At 37.6% G+C, this 23817-nt stretch overlaps 1 protein-coding gene across 3 annotated transcripts in view; it reads right to left on the bottom strand.

The window, feature by feature from the left end:
* The window catches only part of LOC120539167 (ras/Rap GTPase-activating protein SynGAP-like), a 181772-nt gene that overhangs the window by 83610 nt on the left and 74345 nt on the right, over positions 1-23817 (bottom strand). The window lies entirely within an intron of this gene.

Raw genomic sequence — 23817 nt, 5'->3', positions numbered from 1 at the left:
GATCACAGCATCATCAGCAAAGTCAAGATCCATGAATCTTTCTTCACCAACAGATGCCCCACAGCCACTGGACCCCATGACCTTGCCCAACACCCAGTCCATACAAGCACTGAACAGAGTAGGAGCAGAACACACCCCTGACGAAACCCAACTGGGAAAAACGCAGAGGTTCTGCCTCCACTCTGCACAGCACTCACAGTACCAGTGTACAGGTTGGACATGATATCCAGCAACCTTGAAGGGATCCCGCAAACACTCAGGATGTCCCACAGGGCAGCTCAATCAACTGAATAAAACGCTTTGCGAAAATCAACAAAGGCTACAAAGAAACTCTACCGATATTCATGTTTGCACTCCATGGGAACCCTCAGTGCTAGGATGCAGTCGATAATAGACTTCTTAGGTGTAAAACCAGACTGTTCCAGTTGCTGGTAGGTGAGCAAGTGATCACAGATCCTATTGAGGACAATCCTAGCAAGGACCTTACCTGGCATCAAGAGCAATGTTATGTAGTTGTTACAATCTAGGCGATCACCCTTCCCTTTCCAGATAGAGATGACAAGTCCCGTTTTCCAGTCATTTGGGATGATGCCAGTCTCCCAAATTTAAGCAAAGATTGTTTGCAATCCCAGGAGTACAGCCTTACCACCTGCCTGGAGAAGTTCACCCTGGATATCACAGATCCCTGCAGGCTTTCCTCTCCTCAGCTGGCTAACCACCTGTGCAACCTCAGTGAGATTAGGTGGTTCGCAGCTAATTGGAGGATCAGCCTCAAGGACCATGGACCTAGAGATATCCAACGTCCTAGCCAGAGGATCACCTTTGAACAACTGCTCAAAGTAGCCGGCCCAGCGGGTCACAACTGCAGTGTCATCCATAAGGTCCGCTCCATCAGCTGCCCTGACTGCGACTCTCCGAGGAATAGATTCGGGTGTGCGTAATGCTTTGATTTCTCTGTAAGCTATATCTGTGAGATAATGTAAAAAATGAAAATATATTTTTGTGCACCACATATGAACTTTTCTTAAAAAACATCTGGAGATGATTGAAAAGAAGCAAAAAGTATTTGCTATTCACAGGAGAAACCTTCAAAGTGATAACATCACATAACTATCCAACAATATATACATTTATTACATTTTTGATGAGTCATTTCTCAATATATGTAGGTGTGCATGTTTAAGTGTGGTTCATTTTAACACAAGAAAAATGCAATGAGAAAATGCATAAGTCATGTTATAAAGGCATATATTTACTAATCTTTTTCTTTTATGCACATAACTAAGGCCGAATATTTTAGAATTAACTGGCAGATACTGGCCAAGCAGTTTATTATTACATCAGTTATTTATATACTAGGAAACACTTGGACCTCTCGTCCTCAAAGAAAGGTGGTTCATGCGCCTCTATTTCCTAGTTACCATCACAGAGTTCTTTTGAAAGGTACTCTTTAAATTTATGTCATGTCATGTACCTTGTATAGCGGAGACTGTCTGGCAAGACAATCCACAGTGTTTGTGAACTTCTCGTTGGCTCTATATTAAGCTTGACCTGTCATTTTGGTATGCGAAGTAGTGTCCTGTCATTTTTCATTCATCAACAGTGAAACAGCTTCTGCTTTTGGCTTGAGCTGAGGTCACAGATCTTGTTTTTGTGTCATAATCATGTGATTGATTGCAATCAAAGTGTATGACTTTCAGTTGCAATGAAAACAACCTGTCTGCTGTAAAGATCTGAGGAGATGTCAGTTTGTGTAAGCAGTTGTCCGTGTTTATCGCGGCTGCATTGTGCAATGTGCTTTACTCCCAGCAGAAGTCTCTGCTGTCCTTTTCCTGCCAGCCATGGTGCATGGCCACTCAGCTGTTCTTTTCCTGTCAGCTATTGCATGTGCCTGTACTGTCATTTGCCATGAGTAGGACCTGAGGCCTGGTTACACTTACCAGATAAACCACATCTCCAATTTTTTGCTACAGGGGCATGTATCAAGTTATAAGCTGTTGAATAAAGACAAAATCAAGTTTCAAGGCCCAACAGAAGACTTCACATCAAAGAGTACCCTAACTTCTCACACTAAGAACGCAGACAAGAACAACTATTAGCAACCTTGACACAAAGTTTTAATAAAACACTGCTTAATAAAACTAAAACTTAATGGATACCATCACATATATAAGTATTAGCAGAGAGAAAGGCTAAGACTCCACTTCCCAAAACTCACCCATTAATACAGTGATTTGACTGTATTTAACCTCATACCAAAATATAAATGCCTATATTTAATTGCATGAATATATCATATTATATGCCAATGTGTATTTAACTTAATGTTATCTAAAATCTTTCATAGATCACTTTCACGGCATCAATGTCTTCAAACATTAAAAGAAAATTAAAAAAAACATAAAAAGCAGAAGTACAATAATCAATCAATAGCTATTTAAATAGCACAGAAACAGCCCTCCTAGAAGAACGGCTAGTAAACATCATTACTTTCTAAAAGATTTTTAAAAATCAAAGTACACAGCTTTCTGTTTTCCAACAGGAGTCCATTCATCTATTAATTTTATGAATCCACTGTTTCTTACATCAAAGGATTGCTGGGAGCCAGTGCCAATCTTGGAAACGTAGTATATTAAATGCAAGTATACTTTTATATTTTATTTTATAATAAAGCAGGAGACCAAAAATTATACAGCAAAGGCTGAACACATTTCAGTAGAGCCAGTAGTCCACTAGTCTGAGGCTAGTTCTTAGTATTAATTGCACGATGAGGTTCTAAACTTTTCCATGGTAGCTACTTTCAACAAAATGTCTGAAAATCCCTGTGCTATTATTAACATTGATTCAGTCTGGAATTCTCCTTACAGGGACAGAACAATTGGATAGGTGGCAAAACAAAAGCAACTTGATAAAAGACCTATGCAGTAACAAGGAGAAAACCTGTGAACTGCTCATGCAGGTGTATTGAGGTGCATGATGGAGCTCTCCTAGCTTTAATCTAACAGTGAGGCTATAAATTTTCTTTTTCAGTAGCTGCTATAATAATCTTTTTTCTTGCAGCCAGCTGCTCACTCTTTCTTTGTTTTGCCTGTTATTATGATTCTCCAAGTCATTTTGTATTAATTTCATATTTTAAGGTAGCAATTCATTATTTTTGGATAATCATTTATAGTTATTTAGCACTATTATAAAATTTCACAGGTGCCATTTTGCTGTGTTTTTTTTTTCAAAATGGAGAAGGCTCTATTGTTTGCAGTTGCCACTGTAAGAGAAATTGAGCATTGCTCAGTTATCTAGATTTAACAGCCCTAGTACATTCCAGAGTGAACAGATGAGCTGCAACCCCATCTACACTTTGGTCAGCTCTGCATCATCTCTGATTGAGATCATTTACTGTATGTTAGGTAAAATGCCTGTGGGGGGCTGGGCAGTCTCGTGGCCTGGAATCCCCTGCAGATTTTGTTTTTTATTTTTTCTCTAGCCTTTGGGTTTTTTTGTTGTTTTTTTTCTGTCCACCATGGCCATCAGACCTTACTTTTATTCCATTATTTAGTATTGCCTAATTTTATTCTTATATTTTGTCTTTTTTTTTTCTTTTTTCATCCTGTAAAGTACTTTGAGCTACATCATTTGTATCAAAATGTGCTATATAAATAAATACTGTTGTTGTTGTTGCAGTTCATCTGATACTTACTTAAACTTAGGTCACTCTGTGTCTTTGGACACATTGTTGTCATCTTTTCCAACCGGCTACTACACCTTCAGCATCTTTCCAGGGGATGTTGATTTGTTTCAGGTTATCATGGAATGTACTGCTCCATGTTAGCTTTGGTCTTCTTTGTTTCTGCTTCCCTTCCGGTAGAATCCATTTCAATGAGAATGCATGAGATCTCATGCATCTCTGGTGGAATACATTCAGCTTTTTATCAGTTTCTTATCAGTTTCATCTGATAACAAAGCTGTAAATCAAAGTGGAGCTAACACCTCTGTAGAAACTCATTCAGACAAAAAGGTATCCAAATGGACATTCATTTTAGGATTGTAACTGCAAACTGATCTCTGGCCAGATGTAATGGACAAAAAAAGTAAGTACTGGATATGTAACTGGAAGTGACTTTAATCTGCATCCCTTTAACACTACCTACATTCATCTCTTCTATTTCTTTTGGGGGAGCTGAAAGCAGACCATCTGTTCTCTTTGGAGTGCTGAAAACTGATGAGCTGCTCTCTTTGGGAAGAGAAATCACCCACTCTCTGCCGAGCAAAAAGCTCAAAAACCTTTTTTGGCCTGGAAGGTACTCATCATAGACCTTGGAGCCTGACACCCTAGAAGCTACTCCATAAAGTCTTGGAGCTGGACGTCCTGAACTAGCTTTAAGATTTACTCTGCCAAGCCAAGTTCTGTGCCAGTCAATGGACACTGTCTGAAAAGACTGAAAAGCAGATTTACTTCAAAAATTGAACTTCAGCACTTATACTCATGAACTAGAAAGAGTAATGCTTTTCCATGTGAAGTTGAAGACGGCACAGCAAAGAGCCTAACAGCAATCTTAGAAAGGCAGCATCACACGATATCATGTGAAAAGGACCATGTAGCAAATGCCAAGAATGCACTCCAGCACAAGATGAATTCATCACTTGAATCTGGAGCAATGAGAATAGCTCCACACAACATCAGACATCATCCTTTAAGGCTTGATATCATAAAATCTGTGCCAAGATAAATTAATAGCCAGCCTTTTCTGTGTTATACGTTTGACTGTCTTCTATGTCAATATATTTGTGGTTATCATATTGCTATGTTTGTATTTATCAATCGATTGTATTACATTGAATTGTATTAACTGCGGTGGGCTGGCACCCTGCCCAGGATTTGTTTCCTGCCTTGCACTCTGTGTTGGCTGGGATTGGCTCCAGCAGATCCCCATCACCCTGTGTTAGGATATAGCGGGTTGGATAATGGATGGATGGATGGATGAATTGTATTAAACTGTTTCTTAAAATAAGTGCGTGTCAGTTACCTTGATAGAAGTCTAATGGCTGGAAGCCCCTCCTACAGAGAAAGGTAAAGAAAATAAAGTGGGAGCCTTACTTAATTATTGAACCAATTACTAGCATTAAAATCATCAATTAACTGACTGATTAAAATCAACAGCAGAGATTAATTGATTGATTTTCTTAAAAGAGAACCAATCAGTCCATTTATCATACTACACATTTTCCTGAGTTTATTTGGCATCGGGGCGGCCTTAGCCATGTACAAACTGTGCACCTGCACAGGGCCGCCAAATTCCAGGGGCCGCCATGCAAATATATATTGAATATAAAACAGAAAGAGAAAATAATGACACAGCTGAGAGCTGAAGCGAAGCTAGTGCAAGTGGACGAGTTGTCTTACAAGTTAATGTTTTAATAAAGTATTAGTGTTAGCGCAATAGTCATAGTGAATATCTGGTCAGATAGAGGGCACAAGGCATTCGCATACCCATTCTAAACAAAATGAAGAGATTTCGAGTAAACAAATCTGGTTATTCAAAACGAAAGAGAAAGGTGGCTCAATAGGCTTTTATTGCGTCACAGGAAGGAGCAATCCTGAACTTTATCATAAGTTAAACGGTTGTGTCATGAGCACGAGGCGGCTATGCAGTGTCCGCAATGGACGTGGCCATCCGCCGTGCATAAGATACCATATTGACATTGGCGGGCGAAAGGGCCACTGATTCTTTCTCTGCCCAGGGCCGCCATGAGCCTAGAGTGACCCCTGTTGGCATCCCTGGGTGGGCCATGAAACAGAGATTTCCTACAACAGAGTGGATTTTACTCAATGCCTGAAATTTCGTTCTGCCAGCAGAAAATTATAAGAGGAGTCTAACATTTAGTCTGGGGGGTGAGCTAGGCAACCCATACAAAGTATTTGCATTTTTTTTTGAGTTACAACCATGTTACTACATATTTACATCAGATCCCATGTCAAATATCATAAACAGTTCATAATATAAAGTTACAATAAAAGGAAACTTTCACTTACCATACATTAACACATTTAAATATTGTGGTTGGGTGAAAGTACAGGTCGCCACTGGCCATTCCTGAATGGCCGCAACGTTGGAGCACTGCAGTTTGACACATCTTCCGCCCACTACATAGCCTAAATATTTAGCCTTAGTAAACCTAAAATAACATTTCTTGAAGTTGTTCCTACGGCCAGCTTTCTTGATAGAGGGAAGACATCTGAAACCTGCTGCAGGTGTTCCTTCCAGGTGCTGGAATATATGATAACATTGTCTAGATAGGCAGCAGTGTAGGCATTGTGGGGACAGAGCACTCTACCCACGAGACCCTGGAAGGTTGCTGGGTCCCCATGTATTCCAAATGGAAGGACATGATAATGCCAGTGTCCACTAGGGGTGCTAAACGCAGTCTTGTCTTTTGTTGCAATGGTCAAAGGAATCTGCCAATAATCTTTCATCATGTCAAGGTGGACAGGCTCCCAGGTGGCTCCAGGAGATTGTCAACGCTTGGCATGGGATAGGCATGAAAAAGATTTCATTTAGCTTATGACCCCCTGGGTCAATGGCAGTGTCATGGGCAATGAGATTGGTGTACTCCGGCTTGGAATTTACAACTCTGGTGACAGAGGTAATTACAGCTCCAAGTGCCTTCCTTTGCTGGGGATCAAGATTATCCCCAAAATTTAGTTATTTGGTGTTAGAGAATTGAGAGGTGGTGGGACTAGCTATGGCCTCTTTAGTAGCCTGATAGCCTTTGGATGTTGGTTGGTTTGATAGACCAGATAGCCTACCAGCCCCTTCCTCTCTTGCACCTCGAAGGACCCATACCAGTGTGCCAGGAATTTGGAATGTGATGTGGTTACAAGTACCACGACCCAATCCCTGGGTGTAACTCACAAAGGAAGGAACCATGATTGAAAAGCTAGGATTGGGTGCTCTGAACACCCTCAAGATGCTCCTTTATGAGGAGTCGGAGCCAAGTGAATCAATTGTGTAACTCCACAACGTGCTCAATATAACTGCAGGAGGAGGGAGTTGCTTCCTCCTCCCAGCCCTCTCTGATCAAGTCGAGGATACCTTGAGGCTTTCTCCCATAAAGGAACTAAAAGGGGGAGAAGCTTGTAGAGGCCTGGTGCACTTCTAAGAAGGCAAACAGAACAAAAGGTAGGAGCTGGTCCCAGTCTTTCTCATCCATGCGCCCAACCTTCCTTAACATCTGTTTGTGCATCTGGTTAAAATGCTCAACCTGCCCATCTGTCGGGAGGTGATAGATAGACATTTTGAGGTCAGTGATGTGTAGCAGTTTGGCGATTTCCCTGAATGTATTCGATGTAAAGGGTGTCCCCTGGTCAGTAAGGACTTGGTTACTGGCTGGTTGGTTACTTGGTTATATGGCTGCTGGGTAATGGGTGGCGTAATCCACAAGGATGAGGATGTGTGTGATCGGCAGACCTCTTTGTGCATGCCCAGCCAATAGAAACATGCAGTGATGCCCTCTAATATTTTTCCTGTTCCCAGATGAGCACCTAATATATGGGCATGAGGCAGATTATGTATTTCACTGCGATATGATAGATGATCGCTTAAAACAAAGTGAGGCCCGGATAGTATGATGCTGCTGGCTGGGTGACCATTGACTGCGGCAATTACATTCTACACAAACTTCAGGAAGTCATCATTCAACTGCTCATGTTTAAAAGAGGCAGGCAGGGAGTAAAACCAAAGTTGCAGCAAGGCAAGTGGGTCAAGCATGGCGTCTGACGGCTGTAAGATTTGACGGGTTGGAGCGGCCCCTGGCATCTGTGACATGTGGCCGACGTCTGTCTGGAGATTTGCCTCATCATATTGGGTAGCTACACCCTTACTTTCTCTTTTGTACGGAAGGGTACCACCTTCAGGAGACCATTCTTCATCCTGCCATTCTGGCACAGTCGGTTCATGTCAGCTTTGCTTTGAGGCCAGTCCTGCCCGAGTATCAGTACATATGGCAGCATCAGTAGTACCAAGGGTGTAGCTATCCTAGGCCAAGTATCCAAAGGACAGCAGTGGGATAGAACTGAGTCTAAACATGCACGGAGGTTAGGTTGGCCTCTGTCCATACTGTTCATAATGTTCCGACTGGACATACTGGGGCAACAATGGTGGTATTGCTACTGGAGTCATATATGACATGAACTAAATACTCATTTACTCGTGCGGTAACTGAAAAAGGAAGGGTGAGAGAGCTAGCCACGAACACTGAAAAGTACCGGTCGCTTTTGATCCAGCTGCACTCCATCAGATTCTCCCCCACTGAGGACAATTCACCACTGTGTGTCCTGGCTCACTGTAGTGGTAGCATTAGAAGGCTTGTGGGAACTGTTCGCACCTTCAAGGGGGTGCCTTGTCCTCTCTAGGGAAGGGTTCTGGACATGGGACTCAACCAGTCCATCGTATCCAATGCTCCTCTGGATGTTCTGTGTGGCTAGCAATACGGTGTCTCTCGATAATTTTGACGAGTTCCTCCATATCCATCCAGGGCTGTCATCTCAGTGGGTGGACCAGTTATGTATGAGGTAGCTGGCTGCCGTGAGTTTGACCACATGTTTGATTTGCCTGGACGAGCCAGCGGGCCAACTTACCCCAGACGCCTGGGCTCTCTCTGGGTGCACAGGGTCGAATTGTCAGTCACAGAACTTCTGGACTTGACAGTAACAGCTGAGGCCATAACATGCTAATATCTCCCTCTTCCAGGTATGGTAATCAATGGCTGCCTGCTCCTCCAGATAATAGTAGGTGCGTTAGGACTCACCCAATGAAAAAGATGCAAAAAGGTGTGCCCATTTGTGTCATGGTCACTTTGATGAGTAATCATGTGCTCAAAATTAAGCAAATAACTCTCAATGTCATGCCAAGCATGCATCAGGACAAGCAACTGACCAGGCCTTTGGACATGACCTGCTTCTGCTGCCTCCCAGAGGATGTCAGCATCGAGAAGCTCTGCCATTTGAATTTTGAGCTGATTTACTTGATTGACAAGCCAACGAACTGGGTCTGCAAGGTTCCCTTGGACAGGCAATCCTATTGACTACTCTTCCTGTAGCCGAGTGAAAGAACCACAAGTCGCCGTTTAATACTCACAAAAAATCCTTTTTTTTATAAGAAACAACAGAAAGCCTTTACAAAATATTGCTGTCAGGCTAGATATAGATAGAGTTCTCCGCAGGTAACTCCATCCTGTCTTTGGTTTGGTATAAAACTGATCTTCTTCTCCCATAGGCAGTGAGATTTATAACCTGAAGACCCAAAGGTGCAGAGCCAATTTCCCTCATCAGTTGTCTTCACCATGTTGCGGCAGGAATAAGAGAGGAAAATGTTAGCGCCAGCACTCCCTCTCGATGTAAAATGGTATTAGATACTTGAGAGGAGCCCAGAGAATGGTCCACAGATGTCGATACATGACATTTAAAACTTCAGCATTTCAAAAAAAGTATAGTAAAGATATTTAAATTACAGAAAATGCTGCTTTTTTTTAGCTTGTTTGCCTATTTTGGCAAAGTAGTATTTTCCTTATTTAAAAAAAAAATAAATAAAAATGTAAGTATTGCATAATATCATGATTTAACTGTTTTGAAAGTTAGAGCTTTTTATTTTTTATTAACTTCATTAAAGAGACAAATGTCACTTTTTGTTTATTAAATATTTTGTAACAGGGGTGTTTATGAGTTGTGATAGAGAGTTGTACAGACCACTGCATCGCTGTAAGTACAAGCATCCCATTTGGGTATAAACTGCAGACATGTTCACAACTCTTTTTCAGACAAGTGTGGTTAAAAGAGGACCATACTCTATACAAAACATACGAGTTGAAGGAAACCAATTTAATAAAGCAGTAATGTTAAAAAATGTAAATTAAATTAACACCAGTGATGCTGACAATGTAATAAATTACGCACTAGATGGAAGAGATCATTCGTAACAAGAAGTCAGTGTAACTATGGGCAGAGAGCCTTGGCTCCAGTAACATCAACAGAAGTGCTCTTTTACTCAGAAGCCGCGCCAGAGTTTAGCAAAAAACAGCACACAAATACAGCCAGGCTATAAATGTGGATGATGTAAGAATAATTTAAAAACGCATTAATCAATATTATATTAATTGAATTCCATACTCTATAATAATTATGTGCTTAACACCACATATGAGCAGCAAGGCAGACAAAATACACATGCACAGTATAAGCAGTCATACAGTGGGTGCCTGAAGGAAATGCGCACACACACACACAGAGCAAACCAGAGAGAAATGATAATAACTCATCGTGTGTGGAACTCCCTTAGTATGTATTCACTATAACTCCTTTGGAATTGCTTCTGTCATCCATAGTCATCCATATTGTACAAACTTGACACTTGTGATTTAGTCTGATTCTGCTTGGTGCCTGCTTTGCAATTAATACTACCATAAGTCATGTTCTTACCACTTGTTAGCTACATCTGCCTCCACCCACCTTCAGTGTGGGGTCTTCTGCTATAATAATAGATTGGGAGGCACAGCCTTTTCTATTCTTGTCTGTAGTAAAAGTTGTGAGAGTGATTTTATGCACTTTCTAATATCCATACTGTAAGTTTTGAAAAATGATGCTCTCTGCTAGTAGTAGTAGTAGTAGTAGTAGTAGTATTGTCATTTCAACCACATAGAATTAGTGCAGTACACAGTTAAATTAAACAATGTTCCTCCAGGACCACGTTGCCTACATAAAACACAGGTCTACAGAAAAAACTACAAATTTTAACATAAAGTGCATGCGTGCAAGCATGTACAAACATTGCAGGACAGTGCAAAGGCAGACAGTGGTACAAACAAAGATATTGCAGCGCTGACCAGTACACATTTATGATATTTACAGGTACAGAAATTAGCAGTTCATGCCAAAATGTGACAACTTCTTAATAGAAGGAACACATGTGAACATGATACTGGAAGCAGGAAGAAAGTAACAGTATGATAATAAATATAATAATACATATATATATTTGAGCTAGTTGAATGGCAAGGTGTGTATGTGTTATCAGTCTTATGACTTCAGGGAAGAAACTATTACACATTTTGGTAGTGAAGGCCTGAATGCTATGTTACCTTTATCCAGATGACGGGGGAGTGAATAGTTTATGTGAGGGGTGCGTCAGGTCCTCCTCAGTGCTGGTGGCATTGCAGATGCAATGTGTAGTGTACATGTCTGTGATGGGGGGAAGAGAGATTCCAATGATATTTTCAGCTGTTCTCATTACCCTATTCAGAGTCTTGTGATCCATGACAGTGCAATTCCCAAACCAGACAGTGATGAAGCTGTACAGGATGCTCTCATTGGTCCCTCTGTAGAAGATGGTGAGCATGGGTGACGGGAGATGGCCTTTCCTCACCTGTGTAATTATCAACAATCTACAACAGCCACTTTGCATTTATGCACAAGCTCCTGCCAAATTTAATACCATGAGTTGCCACCATGCACTAAATAACTAATCTGGGCAATAAATGTAAACATATCTGCTAGAAGGGTGCATTGCAATAAAAATAAAATACAAAGTATCTGTTAAATTCTTTGTGAATTCCCAAGGATAACAATATTCACTTTTAACATAATTTTGTAAATACAAAAGAGCATTTTCTTCTTTAAAAAATCATTATCGGACAGGCCTAGCACTCTGATAGGTCCTTGGCTTCCTAATGCCAATGCAAAAAGAAGGGTCTGCTCTGTGTTTGTTTCACCCCTAGTCAGGAGGCAGACAGAAAAGCAGAAGGATAGAAGGTAAAAATGAACAAAGAACAAGGTCAAAACTGGGAAAACTATACACATTTTTTGTGAGATCAGTGACACACTAAAGTTGTAAAATAAAGTGACACAATCTGATAGGAAGCCTTTTGCACTGTTTCACAAGTGACATGACTGGAAGCATGTTCAGGTAGAACGAACCCTGGCAACCCTCAAACTGCATGTAGTAACAGAGTCACAGAATGGAGTCAAAAAACGCAACTGGTAATAATTATAACTTTTGAAAAAGCGCTTTCTTTAATTGTTTCAATTATATCAAAAGAATCTTGAAGTTGGCAAATCAATAATGAAAGCCTTACTTTTATGTAACAAAGTTTATTTCTTTCAGGAAATATTTTATATCCAACTAATTTCATGTATTTTAAGGACAGAATGTTGATAAGGAGAGAGTTTCTTAGGGCAAGATGGATTTAATTATTATATTTGTTGATTATTATTTACATTAGATGTAACCTTAAAAATAACTTTGCTGAAAAAAAATACACTTTATTTTGAGATTTATTTAACCTCCTTGCTGCTAGACCAGAGCATCACACGGACTGTAAAAACAGTGTTAAACGTGTTAGTCCAAAGTGTCACTCGGGCAACTGTATAAACATGTCTCATGTAAGCCTTAGACTCAAGGCGTACTTGGGATGTAAAAGTGCCAACACCATTAGTGCCATGTGTTGTTCGGGAAACGATATAGGTATGTTTTGCGTAAGCAACAGGCTCGAGTGTTACCTGGGTAATGGTGCAGACATTCTTCTCCTAGCTTCATAATAGGGTTTTATAAGAAACATTTTTCAGCAGCCCAGGTGTTGCACACTCTTCACAGTGAACAAGCAATGATGATGAAGTGAATTTGTCTTCAGGCAGTGAAATTGAAATGAACAGTAAAATCAAAAGTGATTCTGATGAATCCAAAAGTGATGCAAGTGTCAATTGCACATGTGTAGTGTGCTGTTCAAAAGCTGATCAGTCTGGAAAGAAAATCCACAAGGAATCACGCTAGTATTGTTCTGACTGTGACACTGGATTGTGTATTTCACTGTGCTTCAAGATATACCACACAAACAACACATTTTGACAGTATATATGGTATTAGCATTATTATTAATATTATTATTTATTATTTGTATCATTATACTTTCTACACTTCTGACTTTGTTTTACAGTAGAAAGATCAAATTTAATAAGTATGTAATTTTGCAAGCCAAAAAATGTAACGCTAAGTAGGCTACATAAAATAGTTCATACATTAAGGAGGGCGATGCCCTCCTGGACACCTTTTTAACTCTGCCTATGTAGAAAACATGATAGAACTATTTAGTCAATGTCAATGTAAGTTTTTAGGTAACATTATAAATGACTACATTTTCTGAATATTTGTTCTTTAAAATTACTCCAGTTATTACGTTTAGTTTATGACAATGCCATTTTGTTTTTTTAATCATACCATTTTGTGTTTTTTCCAGTCTGGGAGTCAAGTCATCATATTATTTACTGTTGTTCCACCTACTGTCTGTTAAGTCACTTGTGTAATAAGCAGTATATAACAGACAATTTACAAAATGGCTTTATAATCAAACCTAATAATCAGATTGGAACAGGCTTTTTCTTTGTTGAAAAAAAAGGCAGAGGTCTTCGAATTTGTAAAGATTATAGAGAGCTGAATAAAATTGCTATTAAAAGAAATTATCACTTATTTCCTCAATACTAAATTAAGTGATTGATTTTTTTTCAAAACACGATCTGCAAAATGTGTATAATCTCATTCGTATTTGTAAACTGGTAAACTGATTTTAATATAAAAATAGGATAATAAAAATACAGGGTAATGTCTTATGCATTAGCAAATGCACTGGCCATATTCCAGTCCTTCGTAAACAATATCTTTAAAGACCTGTTGGAAGTTTGTGTATTTAGTGTATATTGATGACATTTTGATATTTCCGAAGAATCTCCTGACCCATATTAGTCACATTAAAGAAGTACTTAAAAGACTTCATTAGACTAATGTATTTATTAAACTGGAATGTGTGAGTTTCATCAGGAAAAATTCTTATTATTGGAATATAAAATATCTCAGACAGGTTTGACTATAGATGAATACTAAACTTAAGGCTATTCAGGCTATTACCTTCAGAGAAGGTAAAACAGGATCAGAGTGTCATGGGATTTTGCGAACTATTATCATAAATGTATTATGAATTTTAGTTCTGTGTTATTTCCATAACCTTATTATTCCAGAAAAATCATAAAAAATTGTATGGAATAAAGAAGCTAGTAATGCATTGATGGCATACTTTGACAACTGAATCCAGAATTACCTTTCACTGTGGAATTAGATGTGTTTAGTGTTGCCATTGGTTCTGTTTATCGCAATGATATTGTAAATCAAAGTTGTTACATCCATGTGCCTTTTATTTTAAGAAGTTAAATCAAGCAGAGATGAACTACTGTATGAAGTGGGAGCTCGTGAATTGTTGGTGATAAACATTGCTTTGGAGGAGTGGTGTCACTAATTAGAAGGAGACAAGTTTCCTTTTGTTATTTACATTAATCATAAGAACCTAATTTATATGAAATACGCCAAGAGATTAAATGCCCAACAAGCTAGCTGGTCTTTGTTTTTCTGTCATTTTAACTTCTCTATAACTTATTATCCTTGTAGTAAAAATGTTTCTGAGCCTGATGAATGTAGGGAGGACCCAATACCTATCATATGTGAGGACAAATGTATTGGTATGCTTACTATACCATAAATGGAAGGAATTATGAGTAAAATTCATGCAATACAAAATCAGAGAGATTCCTCCATAAACATACCACCTAGATTGTTATTTCTACTTGATGACATTCGATGACATGGATTTATGTCATCGTTCAGTTGTTCTGTCACCCTGGAATAGGTCAAACTTTGAATCATAAACCCGACCTTCTAGTGGAAAGGCATGATGTGTTAGATGCTGTACTGCTGCATGTGACACTTGTTATCAGTCTACTCTATTGGGGTGCTTCAACCTGTTTCTGTGCCTTGGAAACATATTTATATGGATTTTATCACAGATCTACCCAAAACACCGCATCCAGAGTAACACCACCATTCAAGTTATTGTGGACATGTTTCTTGGAAGTGCCCATTTAGCTCCCTTACCATCAGCCATCATATTTGTTGACATTTTCATGCAGAAAATAGCATGTCTCAATGGGTTTATCATCTATAATGTTGGTCCCACAATTTAGTTCTAGATTCTGGAAGTCATTTTGTGAAAGGTTTGAATGCTAGGTGAATTTGACTCTGGGGTACCATGACCACCCAGAGAAAATTTGGGCAAACTGAATGATTCAACCAGCATTTTCAAACATTTGAATCAATACAATTGGGTGGTTTGTTGCATATAGCTGAGTTATCCCTTGAAGACGTCTCTGTTTTATTGTCAGTATAGGTTTCGTTCTCGCCTTTTTTGAATCTCCATCTCTGCTACCAAAAACACAACATCCCATACATGAAACATGGTGGTAGCAGCATTGAGCTATGGGGATGTTTCTCCTCAGCAGGTCCTAGAAGGCTTAGGAGGGTAGAGGGTAAAATGGATGCAGCAAAATACTGGAGGAAAACCTGATGCACACTTTACTTTTTGATGGAGTATGCAATATTCCCAAATCAAAATACACTTTTTGTCCTAGCAATGACTCCACAGTCCCTTGAATCACATACAGTAAATGTTGTCTTTAATGAATGTTTCTTGGTAGTCTATTTGAGCCTCAAAATAGCAAGAAGTATACTAAGAAGTATACCTTTCTGTGAAATTTATTTTAAATGAATCCTGACTGATGAAATATTCTCCACTACCAGTGTCAATAACCATTTTTAACTTTTGTCCTTTTACTTTGACTGTTTCTTTACCTTCAGGGTCAATTGAGTAGACAAACTCATCTGAACTTGGTTCATAAACTGCTCTTATGGAACTTTCTTTAGTTGCTTTTTAAACCTTTATTCTTTTTTTATTTTATGGTCATTTTCTTTCTTTCTGCTTGCAAGTATGTAATCTTGCCAAAAGATCAAGGACTTACATACCCTCTCTTGGCCGATGCCATTCACTTAGGAAATACAGGTATTTAAACAAGGAATGTTGTGCAAATAAACACATTTATTTCATGATTATTTTGTATTACCTAATTAATTTAAGTAAGTTTTTAAGATATTTGGAGGCGGGGCAGCTCCCAAGCTCCCCATATTAAAAACCGCCACTGCATATATGGAGCCTTAACATAGTGAATTATTAAGCTTAAGGAAAAGGTCTTAAAATAACTCAAAGGTTAACTAAATATAGCGTAAAGCTTAAGTATGTGAAGTCTGCCTCATCTTAGAGAAACAAACACCTTGATTTTCCAAGGTTAGAATGAGATAAATGAGTAACAAACACCTCCCTAGAAAGTGTGAATAAACTAATGAGAAAGCCCATACACCCTTCCTATGAAGCGGTGCTAAGGGCAATAGGAGGATCTACAGAACACTCCTATCAAGAAGGCAGCATTCAGATTAATGGGAGAGTCGGCAGGAGTCAGAAAAATATTGGTGGCACTAGTTGTTTGGATGGAATAATAAAGCTCTGTATATTAAGAGTCAGATGATGTAATGTATTGTGTTTAATTGATTACTCACTCCATGACTGACATGTGCATACACTGTGCAATTAAAGAAAAGTTCTGCATTTTTATTTGGGATCCATGACAGCCTCCTTTGAAGATAGAGGAAAGTGTTTTCCCCAGTTGTAGCTGATTTTTTGGTTCACTGATTAGGAGACATTGTGGGCCTGGAGGCCTCCCTGCATCTTTAGGGGAGAGAGCAGCATTTGCTATTCCAGTGTATCAAAGGTAGGTTGGTTGCTGTGGGTATTTTTAACTATGTCTAGGATGTCATCTGGAATATCTCTAGTGGTAGAAGACCATCATAATTTAGTGGGAATTACTGTTCTATTTCATGTGATCTCTGAGGGTTTTCCAACTGTCTTGAAAAGATATCAACTTTCAGATTCTTATTATCAGCTTGACAAGAAATGGTGTAATTAAATCAACTAAAGACCAGTACCCAGTATGTCTGTTTGACACTGATATATCTCTCCAATCTGTAAAAATCATAAAAAATACTTAGCACCCTTGAGCCAGTTCTACCCTTCTACAAGCATAAATGTAACGGCTAGTAATTTCTGATGACTGACATCATAATATTCTTCAGTTGAAGATAATTTTTGTGAATAAAATGCACAAGAAGGCTGATCATATTTATACTATACCAGGAAATCTTTGAGACAAAAATACTTCTACCCCTAAACTAGACACATTAATTTCAACTTCAAAGAGTAGGGGAAGCTTTAGAATGCCACAAGACAGGTGCAGTGGTACACATGTTCCATAAAGTATCAAAAGACTGCTGCAACCCCAGAGTCCAGCACAGCTTTTGAGGAAACTTTTTAGCTAGAGCAGTAATAGGTGCAACAAAGGTCTTTAAAGTCTTTAATAAACCATTTATAATAATTCATGAAGAACTTTCTAATTCAAGATGGTATCAATCTTGGATTGATCCATATTGAATCAAGAACAAATAATCTTATAATCAAGAAACAGGACTGATAATTTTTGGAACTCCCATTTTTCCAATTTAACAAATAGATAGTCTGGATGGGGCTTCTTGTATATGTTGCACATGTAATTCTATATTTTGGAAAAAGATCAAATACTATCTATATACACTACCGGTCTAAAGTCTTAGAACAACTCAGTTTTTTCAGTTTTTTTATGGAAATGAACATAGTTTAATGTCTTAATGTTTCTTGAAATCAAGTCATAGAACAAGTAAACAATGGCAAATAAAAAATAAGTTGAGGAATCATTAAGTGTACAAAATTTAATTCAAATTTTTGATTCATCAGAGTAGCCACCTTTTGCCAGTATATCAGCCAAAAACATATGTCCTTCTTTCTATAAGGAAAATAAAATATTGGTCAGAAAGATCTTCTCAACATTATTGCAGATGTTTCCACAAATGTGTTGCACTTGCAGGTTGCTTTTCTTTCACCCTTCAGTCCAGTTCATTCTAAACTAAATCAATGGGGTTTAAGTCTGGAGACTGTGCTGATCAGACCATGTTTTGAAGGGTACCTTCTGTTTTTTTAACATAGTTCTGAAATAGCCTTGAGGTATGTTTTGTCTTTCTGTAGGATGAGCCCCTGAGCTACTAGACACAGGCCAGAAGGTATTGCATGGTACTGCAAAATGCTGTCGTAACCCTTTTGATTAAAAATGCCAGTCACTATGTGCAACTCATGCCTCCAGCAAAAGAACCCCAGACGATCACACTTCCTCCTCCATGTTTGACAGTTGGTGTCACACACTGAGGAACCATTCATTCACCAAATTGACGGCATACAAACACCCTGCATAATGAACTGAACAGTTCAAATTTTGATTCATCGGTCCATAAGACTTCTAGTCTACAGTAGCTCACAGCTGGGATTTTATTTTGTCCTCTTACTGCCACTTGCCCTGTCAAACCTTCAGCACAAAGACTCTTCAGAGTAGAAAATGAGATTTGCTTTTTACGTCCACTGTTGAGCTGTGCTTGAAGCTGTTGTGTGGGGAGGTGCCTATCATGCAAGGTGGTGACCCTCAGAGACATGTCTTCTGATTGTGTTATGACTTTGTGTCTCCCAGATCTGCTTATTTTCACCCTTCACCACCTCTCTTTTCCAACCATGTCTAAACACATGCTGACAAAAAAAAAATGCTTCTTTGCCTATTGATTTCTTTATATATGGAGCTGAATGCCTGGAAACAGAGCAAAAGAAACAGGTGATGGCCAGGTAGCTGTTCCTAACATGACAGTAGAGTTATATAGGACATTAAAACAGAGCTGGAGGCCCAGAGGTTAACTGTCTTGAAGAATCACATAGGCACAAATATGTTCTTAGTTGCCCAGATAAAAGAGCACCAAGTACCATAACTATATTTATACTTCCTTTAACCTTACAAGCCTTCCAGATAATAGCTATATTTTATCCTCCTACATTTATTGGGTAATTATTGCTATGTGTACAGAGTACAGTTTAATTCTTACTTGCATGTGCTAATCAACTTGCAGTACAAAAATTATGAACTATTAAAACAATGGCTGAGGCATTTTTAAAATGTTGTTGTTAGTTTCTCACTAGAATCGTAGTTTAGATTTTTGTTAGGACCTTCCTGGCTTCTGAATATTCTGTGTAATACACTAAGACTTTGTTACCTTGTTTCTCATTTGTTACCTTGCCCTTGTTAAACTTAAAGCTGTCGTTTCTGGTTGCTTTTAGACTGATGCTTCTTTTGTGATTGCTGCTATCCCTGCTTCTAAATCCCTCATTTCTTACACTTCTCACAACCACAACCAACCACAATATCAGATTCTCCTTACTGGTTGACATTCCTGACCCTGTATATACTGATGCTGTCATGAAGACTGCTACTAGTTACATATAGTAAATGCTACCTATCTGCAAAGGTACAAGATCATGTCTAATATGCATATTCATTGCATACGATGTTCATAAAAATTATTAACAGGAATAAATAAATTAGAATTATGTTCTCTGTGCTACAAGTTTTTTTTATTCATGTCAATAAAATACCTCTCTGTTTCCACTACTAAACAAAGAGTAAGGCTTATTTTTTCCACACAACATCCTCATCTTCTATGCTAAGCTCCCTGTTTTGCCCAGGACCCAAATGATAATATTGGCCACTAAAATTTGGTCTCACCATACACATCGGTATAGGTTGAACCTGCATTGATATTAAGATGTTGAAACTCTTCTAAGCAAATTATTAAGTCATTTTTCTATTGTAAAAGCTCTCAGTTTGAAAAGACACTCTCTGTGACAAATATGCACATTAACGGTAACAAATTGAGAGCTAACAATGTACAGTACGTGTTAAGCAATACCTTATCTTTTGAAAGTCTTAGCTTAGTCCGCATTTATCATCAAAAGGACTGACAATATGGTACATTTTTACAGAGTATACATAAAGTCATTCGTTTACTTAGTGTTACATTTGAAGTTCACAACTTCCATGTTGAAATGCTGTATTTCATGTTTTTCTATGCTTCCCTATTGTCTTCACCCTGGCCAAAGTGGCCGCTGCACAGCCTACTACAAGTGTGCACAATGTTTTCACTCTAACTTTGTTTCAAATGTCAGGCATTTATCCTAAAAAAAACAACAGAATTTTCCCTTTGAACTGCTTATACTGTACATTTGTCACTGTATACCACAGTGATTGCTTGACAGGGCACTTACACTGTGTTAGATTACACATAAGCATTTGCCACTATTACAGCATCTATTTTTATTAAAGTAACCAGCAGGTTGTTATTCAGTCTGATTTTTGAAATGCCCAGTATGCCCCTTTTAAAAAAGAAGAGGTTTGGCTTTCTAAGGCATATAGACTTGCTTCTGTAAATTACAGCGATTACTTGAAAAGACAATTTATCTGTTCATAAGTGCACATCAACATCCTGTGTTTATCATCTACTTAATGGCATGTTTTCAAACTGTCAGTTGTTTCTCCCAAAATGTAACTGAAATCCTTTGCTCTCAGAATATATGTATATGTCACTCTTACTCTGGAGTGAATCACAATTGAAATGCAAGTAAAAAGTTTTTCCAAAATGCCTTGTGAGCTGTGAATTTATTTGCACTTGTCAAAAGAACAGTTGTTTATTTGCTTATATCAAAGAAATCTTTATATGATGCACATCTTTACAAAACAGATACGTTTACTTTTACACAGAGTAACAATGAACTAAATGTCATAGGTGACCTAATGTTGTTTATGTTATCAAAATGCATTTAAGTTTTGCGTTACTTACTTTGCTTTACTTTACTGGGATGGTCAGCTGTATAAGCATATGGCAAGCACATGCTTGGTTGTATAACTATATTAATCAACATAAAATAGTTCATAATTATATGCAAATATATGGAAACAAATGCATTAATTAATACATGACCCTCCTAGGAAATACATATTTGCACTGATTCATTTATACTTTCATTAATTACCTCAAAATGTCTTACTTCATAGAATCAGAAAATTTCACATAGTATGACATTTTTGTAGTCAGTGAAGTTTATTCTTCATATGTAAGTCAACACAAGCTATATTATTCTTTATAAGTACCAATTTAACAATTAGTCACTTGTGCTCACAACATCTACAGTCTATACACATCTATACTTTTATATGGTACTTATCCAATGTAGTTTGTAGTGATGTAGTAAGTCATGCATGTCAGTTATCTAGTCATATGCACAAAACACATGCTTTTTGCTAAAATATTGTTATATACATACTTACAGAATGATCAATACATATCATAAACAGCAAACTAAAACCTCATAGGAGTCAGTTTTTCAATTGAACATCTGCCTCTCCCCCTCATTTGTTGGTGAAGATTCTTGCCTACAACATGTGGATTATGCAACATGGGTCATGTGAGATTTTCTTTTTTTTTCTTTTTTCAAGTGACATTTTTTGGTGTTTTACCACATTGGTCACTATTGGCTTCCATTATATCTATTATTTCATTGGTATCTATTATGTCATAAGCATCATACATTTAATCTTTTCCTTTTCATTCAGATTTTTTATAAGAAATCCTAATACTTTAACACACCAGCAATATTGGTCCAGTATGTATCAATAACTGAGCCTCTTTACTGCCCACATATCAATATCATTATGAGCCTAAAAATATCAGTTGGGCCCTAGTTTTGACCCAAGTTTGCTAATATTATTGCAGAATAAAAAAAAAATCTTTTAACGCTGTCCCAAGCAGTTCTAGTCCTCCCAGCTTTAGCCAGAGGATGATCATCTACCTTGCTCTCAGCTTCCTTTTAAATGGAGTCTAAATTACTGGAAAAGAAAAAAAGGCCTGATAACAATGTTCTTAGAATTTTTGTTTTAGAAAAGCAGCATGTACAGTATATTTTCCTAAAGTCGTAATTTTCACAACTTAAATCACAACGTTAACACAATTGAATATGGGTGGTCTATGTTGGTAAGTTTGAATCAAGAACCAATTTTCAAGGATACAAGATAACCAATATACATAAATAATACACAAGATGTAATTCTGATGACTTTGAAATAAAAGAAATAGTAATGTATTTCATTGTATCTATTGTACAGTATAAAGTGTACCTGCACCATAGCCTATTTCTGTTTGAACACTTTCAACAAAATGAATTCAATCTTTACACTATACTCCCATGTTAATGTACCTATTATATAATTACATACAGTACTACTGTATATTGCATTTCTGAGTGTGAGGAAACACTGTACACTTATTATTTAAATGAAATTCAGAGGCTTCTGCATCCAAAGATATACATGCACATTCTCCTTAGAATATAAAATGATAATTGAGGTTATCCAAAATGATAAATTTCCTGTAATGGATTTAAATTGTTTAACATTAAGATAAGCATGTGTTGGGCATTACTGGAAACTATGGACAGCATCAGGAAAGCCATTGCCAAGATATCAGTACTTCAGGAATTCTCAGTACAATCACATTATCTAAGCTTCACAATGTATGTTTACTAGTAAATTGTTTTATATGTATGATTAATAGAAGCTCGTCTTAGATGCTATATGGACTATTTATAATACTAAACCAGTATGACTGTAAAAGAAAAATGATCATTTATGTTTCTGAAGTAATCAGATCAAACATTTTTTTTAATTTGTGATTGTTTACATTAGGCCTAAGTGAATTATAACTGATTTTATCACAAACTTGAGACCCTCTTATTTAATGCGTATGTAACCAAATGAGATCCAAAAATACAACACATATACAAAGGCTAAATACACAAGCCTCTTAATCAAACGCCATAAAAATCTTAAACACAGTCCAAATATAGCCATTCCTACAATCACATTATCATTCATTCTCAAGTTCTGATCTATTCTGGAATCACAGAAAACATAACACAAAACACCCCTCCATCACATTTCCAGGAAATACAGGCAGAAAAAATTCTAAACATGCTTAATCTAATTTTAGGATCCCCAGAGCCTATTCCTGAAGCAAAGACCACAGAGCAAGAACCATGGGGAATACATAAGGAAAACTACATGCGCTAAAAAAAAATCTGGCAGGTGCCTGCAATAATTAATACTTAATGGAAGATGAATCAGCTGCAGCCATTAACTAGTAAATAAGATGTTTAAAGGTCTTTGTGTTTTGTTATTTTTAAGAAATTCTTGCAAATTTTCATCTATCTGCATCTACATGTAAGCTTGATTTAATTCAACTCTGTCCTTGTCCTCTGCCAGGCCCACCAAAAGAACCTTAACGGATGCATATTATTGAGCCCCTAGTATTCAATTAAGACAATCTTTCTTAATTTGACTCTGCGCTCTAATTCCTTTTCCACCTTAGGGCATGTTACTTAAGGCACATTAACAGTCTTTACAACACTTGAATGGCTATCTGGTTTAATGGACACTTGGACAGAAACACTTATTTTAATTCATCTTCAAATAGTGCTTCAAGTTTGATCAATATACTCTAGACCTAAGGTGCTTTTTGTTTATTTTACACTGTTCTTTTTATTCTTATTTCAATGATCCACTCCTCTGTAATAACACTGAATAGTTGCAATTAAAGCGAAAATTCACTATTTTTGACATATAGGCACATTGTAACACTTGCTTCTCCTAATATGTGCTCTAATAAATGTGTGATGAACCCAGATTGAATGGTATAAAATTGAACTGTGAACAATCTAGTGACTTAGGAAACACTGTTCTTACTTCTTGATCTACTAGACTGTGATTAAGAGTACAAAAAATAGTGAGTGTTTATTTTTACTGTTTTGGTTTTTCCTTTCTCATATTTTTCACTTCAGGCCTAGTACATTTTTTGTTTAGATGTCTCAATATAAGATTTAGACTTCTGGAAT

Source organism: Polypterus senegalus, chromosome 11 (assembly GCF_016835505.1).
Source record: "Polypterus senegalus isolate Bchr_013 chromosome 11, ASM1683550v1, whole genome shotgun sequence".
Lineage (NCBI taxonomy): Eukaryota > Metazoa > Chordata > Cladistia > Polypteriformes > Polypteridae > Polypterus > Polypterus senegalus.
This window is presented reverse-complemented; position numbering and strand designations above follow the sequence as displayed.